Here is an 11,028-nt window from a genome sequence, read left to right on the forward strand (position 1 = left end):
AATCCACCGGGATTCAGGTTTTGGTGGCATTAGATTTCACTCGCACCGCTCGAGGAGTGATGAATTATAGATACATTTCCGCACTCGCCAATTTGTTAGATAATATCACTGAAATGTATGATGACACGTTTAGATACACTGGAAGAGAACTTCAAGCTTATAAAACAGAACTGGTACAGCATAGAATGGTTCTTAATTATCTTACAGCAGTAACAGGCGGATATTGTGTTACATTGGCAACGCAGTACGGCGTGAAGTGTTGCACGTATATCACAAATAGCACCGAGGATCCGGTAGAGGTCATAGACCAAAAGATGGATGATATTCTCCAATTAAAGTGGGAATTTCGCCGAAAACACAGTCTCACTCTTGCTGCTGTAGGTAATGAGCTGACTGGTTGGGTGTCATGGTTGAACCCGCGAAATTGGTTCTCCGGTTTGGGAGACTGGGCTCAAGGAGTCATAATGGATGTTGGGAAGTTTCTACTATGTATCTTGGGTGTCGTTATATCGATTGGGTTGATATTTAGATGCGGGCAGGCTTTAATGAGGTGCAAACAAAGTACAAGAGTGATGAGTTTGAGGAGTGAGGAAACTGTAATTAACCTGGATTTGATTTATGACCCAATGATAGAAACCATGATGTGATGAAAATGCGATTATACGGTCCGTTTCTTTCACCTGTTTTTCTGCTTTTCTCCAAGATAAAAAGACCCCCTTGGACGAGGAAGTTGACGAGACGCTATACAGACAACGGATGGACCAAAGAAGGAGTTTTGACCACTTGAGATATGGACACTTGATGAACTTTGCCATGGATCCCCAGTTTCCCTAGTATTTTTAAACTCACGCTAGCCCAACATTTTTTGTAAATCTAATGGCATTGACAAAGCTTGTTGCTCATGCCTAACGAGCAAAACAGCGCAAAGAAGACGACTTTCAACTGATACCGAACAAAACTTCAACCGACAGATGTACATTAACCTGACATAGAATACCACTGCATTTTCCATAAGTGTTCTTTATCTTCATCTCTACAACCCTCAGGTAATGACACACATAGTCGATAGGGAATACAGGCACAGATATCAGCAACCACATACCTCCCCTATTCATGTATCATCAACTAAAATGTGCATCCCCATTTTGTTACAACTGAAAGCCAAAATGAGCTCGGTAGAGTTTGACAGCCCATCCACAGACCCTTAATACGGGATAAGAAGGAATTCAAATGTATACTTCGCAATACCTCGAAGCTTGATTTACAACACGTACGGCACGATGATACATGACCCCCCAAACATGGACTCATACACACATGCTTCTGCTATCTCACTAGGTTATACCCTCTTCACACCTTCTCCTCTCTCCTCCCTTACCCAACCATAGAAATGAATTAACCCCTGACATATATTTTTCTCCTTTTGAAATGTTTTAGAAGGTGGCAGTTATTATTGACTGCCAAAGGGTAGACTGTCAAAGTCAGAAAAATATCTCTATGCACACTGCCATATTTGCACCTCATTCATGTCCGCGCTGCGCATGCGTACGCTCTCCCGTACGTGCACATACTCACAGTCGCGGGCACCCGCAGGCGCGCGGTATGCGTATTTACGGTAGAGTTTATGTAATCGTAGCGTGCGACTCAATCGTTACATATTTTCATTAATAAGGTATTTTATAGATCATGGTCCCTTTGATAGATTCTAAAAGTTTGGTTAATATAGCATGTTCCTGAACAGAGAGATCCCTCTTTGTATTGTGCGAAGGGTCTAACAGGGGTCATACAGTGGTGTTTGGTACCCATCGGAAGAGTATTTAAATAGCAATATTCCGGTGTTGGTTTGGAGCGGATTAATCGCTCGTGCGAATAGTTATGGACATAAGAAGTTATGTCCATTTATTATTATTTGTTCTTACTTAGTCATGCACCTGAACAGTTGGAGACAGGTATCAGTGGGTCTCAAATGGCTCTTTGACCTCAGAGATCCCCCAAACAATAGTTTGCATGTTGGGAGGGCCTCATATCTTCACATGCATAAGGTAAGCACAGGAATAGTAATTGAAGATCAATTGTACTCCAAATCAGTATCTTTCCCGCAGACGGAGTACAATAGCCTTTAATTACACTGAGCTTTGAGACTCAATGAGGAGGGCCAACACCTGTGTTTACGAATGGGTTAGGGTTTGTATCCAGGAGAATGAGGGCTGAGATGTCATTGTCTCAACTGAAAGTGGACATCATGAATATAGAACAAAGCCCAGAGACAGGGTTCTGTTTTGTATTCGCCAAACAATAGCTCTCCAGAAGACAGGAATGTGTTAGTCATCACCCATTGTGTTGCATAACCAAGGCCACTGATACAAGACAGCCCACCTGTATGAATCAACCTATGACCTTTTGTTATAATGCGAAGCCGAATTCCTGTGTCCAATGGACGATAAGATTGTAGGGACCATTGGATTGCATTGTGTGTGGAGCATAAAAGACGGGCCTGTGGCATCCAGCTTTCACTTCTCTTCAAACGATTCTCATTGCTGATAATCGGGAAGCTGGATGTCCAGAGGCGCTTGCGATCGTTTCCCCTTGTGCGTAAGTTTCTCTCCGTAATCATATTGTCTTACTGTGAGCCATTTCTCTCATATCTCTCTCTCTCCCTCTCTTCTCTTTCTCTCGTATTTTCCCTTGATTAGTATTGTATTGTATTGTATTTCTTGTATAGTTATTTGGTTAGGAAGTCTCTGTTATATTGTAGTGTATCATTTGTACTGTGATTCCTTTTTGCAAGTATATTAGTTATAATACATATAATAGGCTTTGGACCCTAAACAAGTATCTGTGTATTTTCTCATAGTGTTAAGTGTTCACAGAGCGTCGGTGACGCTCAAGCAGCTTTGTAGTTAATCAGGTTACACCAGGTTGCACTTACACATTGTCTCTACATAAAGGTATAGATATCAAGGTATAGCGTTGTGAGCGTCTGCGCCGCTGGTGATCTCCTCGTGGTCTCGAGCGTCCGCTACGCCATAGCGAATCATTACGTTAGTCAACAGCCAATAGCGTGCCTGCCTGTGATCTCTGGGCCGTGAGCGAACGTGACGCTTGAGCGTCTCGCCTACGGCTGAGCGATCGATACGCAACTAGCGTACCCTTACGGTACTTCTTAAGTAAACAGCGTACAGTGGCCCTCATTCCGAGTTGTTCGCTCGCAAGGCGATTATAGCAGAGTTACACACGCTAAGCCGCCGCCTACTGGGAGTGAATCTAAACTTCTTAAATGTGCGACCGATGTATGCGCATTTTTGCGATCAAAAACGAGTTAGCAGTTTCTGAGTAACTCCAGACTTACTCTGCCTGTGCGATCAGTTCAGTGCTTTTCGGTCCCGGCTGACGTCATAAACACACCCAGCGTTCGGCCAAGCACTCCCACCGTTTCTCCAGACACGCCTGCGTTTTTTCCGGAAACGGTAGCGTTTTGAGTCACACGCCCTTAAAACGCCGTGTTTCCGCCCAGTAACACCCATTTCCTGTCAATCACAATGCGAACGTCGGAGCGATGAAAAAGCCGTGAGTAAACTTACTTTCTCCATAGTAAAGTTACTTGGCGCAGTCGCAGTGCGAACATTGCGCATGCGCACTTAGAGAATTTTCACTGCGATGCGATGAAAAACTCCGAGCGAACAACTCGGAATGAGGGCCAGTGTTCTTAGAGCTCATAAAGGGTTGTTTATACGATAAAAGAATTCAGCTTTATCACCTTCACCATGGGACTGAAGGTCTTCTCTTTAAACGTCAATTGCCTCAATTCCCCCAGACGGCGTACAATGGTCCTGGATACTTGTAGACGGGAGAAAGCTGACATTGTGATGCTCCAGGAAACTCACATGACTGGCGCTCACTCCCAATTGCGAGGTAAGCGATTCCCACAAACCTATTTTGCTTCGGCCGCATGTAAAAAACGGGGGGTAGCAATTTTGTTCTCTTATAAGGTTCCCTTTACTCTCACCAAATCCCTGACAGACCCGGACGGCAGATTTCTCATGCTGCTAGGTACCATTGGAGCTGAGACGGTCACCCTAGTAAATATATACGCTCCGAACACTGGCCAAGGCCGCTTCTTCCATAGTATATTTAGACAAATAGAACGATTCTCACAAGGCCATATTCTTATTGGGGGGGACTTTAATGCAGTGCTTGACCCGACCCTTGATAAAAAGGCCCCAACCCTAATTAAACATTCCCCTGAGGTACTACGAATAGCACAAGTATTGGGAAAGGGTATTAATAAGTTGATGTTACTGGACTCATGGCGACTTAAAAATTCAATGGCCAGGGATTATACCCATTATTCTGCTCCCCACCAAATATATGCCCGAATCGATATGATTCTAGTCTCCCGCTCCTTAGCAACTAGGGTTACTTATGCGGGTATAAAGCCCATCTCATGGACAGACCATTCGGGAACTGTCCTCCTGTTTGAGCTCGGTAGCTCGGGGAGTGGGTCTAGGTCCTGGAGACTGGATGATAGCCTATTATTGGATCCGTCTACTCTCCGAGATACTAGATCTGCCATATCGGAATACTTTGAGATCAACGTATCTGATGAGATAGCTAATAATATTGTCTGGGAAGCGCACAAAGCTACAATTCGAGGTAAGCTCATTTCCATAGCCTCTCATCGTCGTAAGCAAACTAAAAACGAAATAGCATCTCTAGAAACAGAAATATCGTCCCTATTGCTCAAACACCAATTACATCTCTCCACTATTTTGCTATCCCAAATAAACACTCTAAGAGGCAACCTCAACACTATATTGTCCCGTAGGTCGGCCTATATCCTACGACGGCTCCAACAGAAATACTACGACAAAGCAGACAAAGCTGACTCTGTCTTGGCTAGTAAGCTGCGGGAAAAAAAGGCCTCGAGTTTAATTACTAAACTGAGGTCTCTCCAATCAGGGACCGTCACATATGACCCTGAGACAATTGTTCAGGAATTCCAAACCTACTACGAAACACTTTACAATCTCACTAGTACCAACCCTCAACACTCCACACGGGATACTCCTTCCCTCTCCTCTTTTTTTACTAACATAATACTCCCCCAGGTCTCTGACCACCACCTCTTGGACCTAAACGCTGACTTTACGGATTTAGAAATCCTAAGCGCTATTAAGAACCTTAAGACGTCAGCGGCCCCGGGACCGGACGTTTTTTCCCCTATATACTATAAAAAGTGCGCAGCAGAACTTACTCCCTTTCTCACTAAGTTTTTCAATGATATCTTGCACGGAGCTTCCTTTGATATCTTGACTTCTTTGGCGAGTATAGTTGTGATCCCTAAACCTGGTCGAGATCCCGAGCTGGTTACCAATTATAGACCCATATCACTCTTAAATGTTGACATTAAGATCTACGCAAAACTACTGGCTAATAGGCTGGGGCCCCTACTCCCTCATCTGATTCATCCTGATCAGGTCGGCTTTATACCTGGCCGCCAAGCCTTAGACAACACGCGCAGAACGGTGGATCTGATTCACGAAATACATAGACAAAAACAACCGGCTATGGTCCTGGGTTTAGACGCAGAGAAGGCGTTCGATCAGATACAATGGCCTTTTATGTTCCACACATTACAACAGGTGGGGATTTCGGGCTGCTTTCTTTAGGGAGTGACAGCATTATATGACAACCCCAGGGCGGCTGTACTTGCCAATGGAGTGTTATCTTCCCCTTTTCGGATAACTAATGGTACGCGACAGGGATGCCCGCTTTCTCCCCTAATATTCGCGCTGTCAATAGAACCCCTTGCTACGCGGATTCGAGCCAATCCTCTCATAAAGGGGATAAGGGTGGGTGCTACTGAACACAAAATAGCACTATATGCAGATGATGTGTTGCTCACGATCTCTGATCCAGTGCACTCATTGCCCCATCTCTTTCGTGAAATAGAGGAGTTTGGTGCACAATCCGGCTATAAAATTAATACTGATAAGACTGAGGTCTTAGACTTTTACATCCCACAAAATGTGAAAGATAACTTAACACATAATTATAATTTTCACTGGAATGCGAATAAACTTATGTACCTGGGAGTCGTGATAACCAAACAATACTCCCATCTTTATCAGGCCAACTACCCCAACCTGATCGCCCGACTTCAAAGAGACCTTGAAACCTGGGGTAGCCAGTATATCTCTTGGATTGGCCGTATCAACGCCGTTAAAATGAACCTGTTGCCCAGACTCCTCTATTTGTTCCAAACTCTCCCTGTCCGAGTGCCACCCTATGTCTTTAAAAACCTCCAACACGCCACGTCCCAATTCATATGGTCCAAAAAGAAACCAAGAGTGAAACGCGCTATACTGCAAAAACATACTTCGGAAGGCGGCCTAGGAGTCCCAGACTTCAAAGCCTATTATATAGCGGCCACACTAGCACAATGCACCCTATGGAATACCCCAAAAATGGAGAGGACATGGATCTCAATAGAGACCGACTCTCTACAGATGAATTATCTCCCCTCTCTGCTGTGGCTTCCCCCTTTAGCACGCCCTCGCTCCGCTAAATTACACCCAGTGGTGTCCCACTCCCTGAACATGTGGGATTTGGCTACTCGTAAATTCCAGCTGACGCCGTCCCCTAGTCCTATAATTCCGATATTTGATAATCCTTTGTTTTATCCAGGCCGTCTCCCTAACGCACTACACCATTGGCGCAGGGAGGGGATCATGCTACTAAATGATCTGACCACAGATGTAGGGTTCCCAACCTTTACAGAATTACAATCTAAATATGCATTGCCTCACTCGATCTTTTTCCAATACTTGCAGATCCGCCACTTCCATTCCACGCATCTTACACAGATTAACCATAGACCATTAACTTCCCTAGAAATCCATGCATCACGTAAGAACTCGACTAAGGGACTTATCTCCTCTATCTATAGATCACTGGTCTTCCCAGGACAACCAGATAGGGAACCTCACGAAAGGGCATGGGAAGCGGATCTGGGAGAAACATTTGACTCTGAGGAATGGACAGATATCTATGCTAGCCTAGCATCTAGCTCTATCTGTGTGCGAGCAAAGGAGAATGCATATAAACTTTTCTATAGATGGTACTATGTTCCCACCCGGCTTGCCAGGATGTTTCCAGACACTTCTCCACTTTGTTGGAGATGTAAAACAATGGATGGTACGTTCCTGCATATCTGGTGGGAAGGCCCTAAACTCCTCCCTCTTTGGAAAGAACTGGGATCTCTCTTTAGCTCGATCCTAGAGATCAATATTCCGCTCTATCCTAAGCATTTCCTCCTCTCCGTCTCAATCCCGGGGGCCTCGCGATGTCAGACAAAACTGTTCACCCATATGGTCCTGGCAGCTAAATGTGCCATAGCATCAACTTGGAAATCCACCGAAGCCCCTACGCAAGGTGAAATTGTGGGGAAAATATGGCACATCTATACTATGGAACATATCACCAGTATCCTAAAGGGCTCCTCAGAGACCTTTCTTAGGACCTGGGAACCATGGACGTCCTTTTTTAAAACCTCTCCACCGTTCCACTAGAGAGGCACGGAGATACCGACAGCTCCATACAAGGTGCATGCTTAGACATCGTTCTCACATTGTTGGATACGTTCCTTTGGACGGGACCAGCCGGGTCATTCCACCCCTCACTCACACCTCTCTTTCCCGTTCCTGATTACTGATCTTGTGTTTCTGTCTCCCCCTTTCTTTCTTTCCCCTTACTACTCTTTTCATCCTTATACTGTCACCCAATATCTACAAAAATTGATGAGTATAAGCTGTATCTAGGTTAAAATCAAATTCAATGTACGTAGTTTATATCAGGTAATGACTTCCTTAAGGGAATGTTTAATATGTACTAAGAACACTGTACGTTTACCTGGATTCTATACTATTGCCTGTTTCTATGTATATCTCATCTACCTAATAAATAAATATAAATAAAAAAAAGGGGGGGGACTAGGTACCCCCAGAGGGGGGGGGGGTGTTAGGACTAGGCAGCGCGGATGGGGACTTACGTTTAGGCACCTTTAGGGGGGTGGTTAGGGTCAGGCACTAAGGGGGGAGGTTAGGGTTAGGCTACTGGAACAGAGTGTTAGAGTTAGGGGAGAACACCCCATAATTACAGAGAACTTACACAGAGAGGTAGAGTGTAATAGCCATTTTAAAACTTGGAAAAGCCACATTGCCAGGAGTCTGGTGTAATTGTCCACCTGAAGAACCACGTTACACACAAAAATGACTTATTTAAATGATTTATTGAGAAACGTAAGCCAGCTGTAGCCCACCCTTTGGCCACATTGGGCCTAAGTCAGATCTGATCGCTTGCTAGGGTTATTTTGCAGTCACCGCCCATAGGGGAGTGTATTTATGCTGTGCAAGTGTGTGATCACATGTGTAGCCGAGCGGTACAAACAGATCTTGTGCAGTCTCTGCGCAGCCCAGGACTTACTCAGCCGCTGCGATCACATCAGCCTGTCCGGGCCGGAATTGACGTCAGACACCCGCCCTGCAAACGCTTGGACACGCCCTGCGTTTTTCCAGACACTCCCAGAAAACGGTCAGTTGCCACCCACAAACACCTTCTTCCTGTCAATCTCCTTGCGATCGCCCGTGCGAACGGATCCGTCGCACAAACCCATCGCTGAGCAGCGATCTGCTTTCTACCCGTGCAATGCGCCTGCACATTGTGGTACATACGCATGCGCAGTTTGTACCTGATCGCCCGCTGTGCAAAAACACACAGCAGAGATCAGGTGTGAATTACCCCCAATATCCCAAAGGGGAGGCCTTGCAACATTGCAAATCTAGGTTGTGGTTCTGGTCTATTCATCCTGGATGCCTGACCCCAACATGGCTGCAACTACTTTTTGTGGCCATTCACTACTGACTGCCCCTACTGGCTCCCACATAACCCTAACGTGCCTCCTGTCTGTCCTCCAACTCAATAGCTGCCCCTACAGTGCCCTGTACTCCCGATTGTCTGCTGCATCCTCACTGCCAGGCTTGGACTGGCCCACAGGGGTACAGGATAAACCCCCTGCAGGCCTGGGGGCCCACCTCCTCCAGGAATCAGGTTCCAGACTGTGCCCTTGATTTATACATTATATATGTTACCCAGACTTGCCTACTCTCCTGGAATGGCCGGGAGGCTCCCAAAAATCGGGTGACCCTCCTGCCTTGAAGAGTGATAAAGTGGCGAGAGATAAAGTACCAACCAATCAGCTCCTGTAATTTTTCAAACACAGCCTGTAACATGGCAGTTAAGAGCTGATTGGCTGTTACTTTATCTCTCTCTACTTTATCACACTCCAATGCTTAGTACCTCTGCCCCACAAGTTGCAGAATGAAACTATAACAGGCAGTGAGGTGCAGGACTGGCTGCCTAATAACAGAAACAGGAGCCAATCAGAGAGTGCCCAGCAGACCAGCCCTTAAATTAAACAATTCAATGCAGCTGACAGGCTGCATATACACTGGGCACAACATCCCCTGTGTCCAACATGACGCGGCGTTCCGGTCACTTAGCAACGGTGGGGCAACCTCTGCAGAAGTGAGCCACAACGGCGGCATCCAAACTTGAGCATATAAAATGTAAAACAAATAAATTTCACTCAATTCACTAATTATGCAAAAAGATTGCGGCAGCAACATTACTAAAATATTAGGGGAGGGACTTAGGCACATTCAGCCAATCACAAAAGTCAGCCAATCATCATCACCTGCAAGTGATATGTCCTCAAACAGATATATACTGTAAGTGTCTCTTTAGTGGTCAGCACTGGTCGCATTTTGCATGACCGTGCCCTTCCTGTACTTAATCCTCACCCCAGTTTCCTACACTCAAAGAGTTGCAAGTGCAAAATGCATCAGTGTTGGTAACAAGTGCAAAATGGTAACAAGTGCAAAATGCATCAGTGTTGGTAAGAACTGCAAAATGTATCAGTGTTAGTAACAAGTGCAAACTGCATCATTGTTGGTAACAAGTGCAAACTGCATCATGGTTGGTAACAAGTGCAAAATGCATCAGTGTTGGTAACAAGTGCAAAATGCATCAGCATTGGTAACAAGTGCAAAATGCATCAGCGTTGGTAACAAGTGCAAAGTTCATCAGTGTTAATAATAAGTGCAAAATGCATCAGTGTTGGTAACAAGTGCAAAATGCATCAGCGTTGGTAACAAGTGCAAAATGCATCAGCGTTGGTAACAAGTGCAAAATGCATCAGCATTGGTAACAAGTGCAAAATGCATCAGCGTTAATAACAAGTGCAAAATGCATCAGTGTTGGTAAGAACTGCAAAATGCATCAGTGTTGGTAACAAGTGCAAAGTGCATCAGTGTTGGTAACAAGTGCAAAATGCATCAGTGTTAGTAACAAGTGCAAAATGCATCAGAGTTGGTAACAAGTGCTAACTGCATCATTGTTGGTAACAAGTGCAAAATGCATCAGTGTTGATAACCAGTACAAAATGTATCAGTGTTGATAAGTGCAGAATGTGTCAGTGTTGGTAACAAGTGCAGAATGCATCAGTGTTGGTAACAAGTGCAAAATGGTAACAAGTGCAAAATGCATCAGTGTTGGTAAGAACTGCAAAATGTATCAGTGTTAGTAACAAGTGCAAACTGCATCATTGTTGGTAACAAGGGCAAACTGCATCATGGTTGGTAACAAGTGCAAAATGCATCAGTGTTGGTAACAAGTGCAAAATGCATCAGTGTTAGTAACAAGTGCAAAGTGCATCAGTGTTGGTAACAAGTGCAAAATGCATCAGTGTTGGTAAGAACTGCAAAATGCATCAGTGTTAGTAACAAGTGCAAAATGCATCAGAGTTGGTAACAAGTGCTAACTGCATCATTGTTGGTAACAAGTGCAAAATGCATCAGTGTTAGCGAGGCGAAAGCTATACTGCTGTTTGGTGTGCATATGCAATAGAAACTATTATGGAACACTGTGCAATACTGAGAACTAGAAGTGTCTTTTCTTCCAGGCCGTGTG

Source organism: Pseudophryne corroboree, chromosome 5, assembly GCF_028390025.1.
Source record: "Pseudophryne corroboree isolate aPseCor3 chromosome 5, aPseCor3.hap2, whole genome shotgun sequence".
NCBI classification, from domain to species: domain Eukaryota; kingdom Metazoa; phylum Chordata; class Amphibia; order Anura; family Myobatrachidae; genus Pseudophryne; species Pseudophryne corroboree.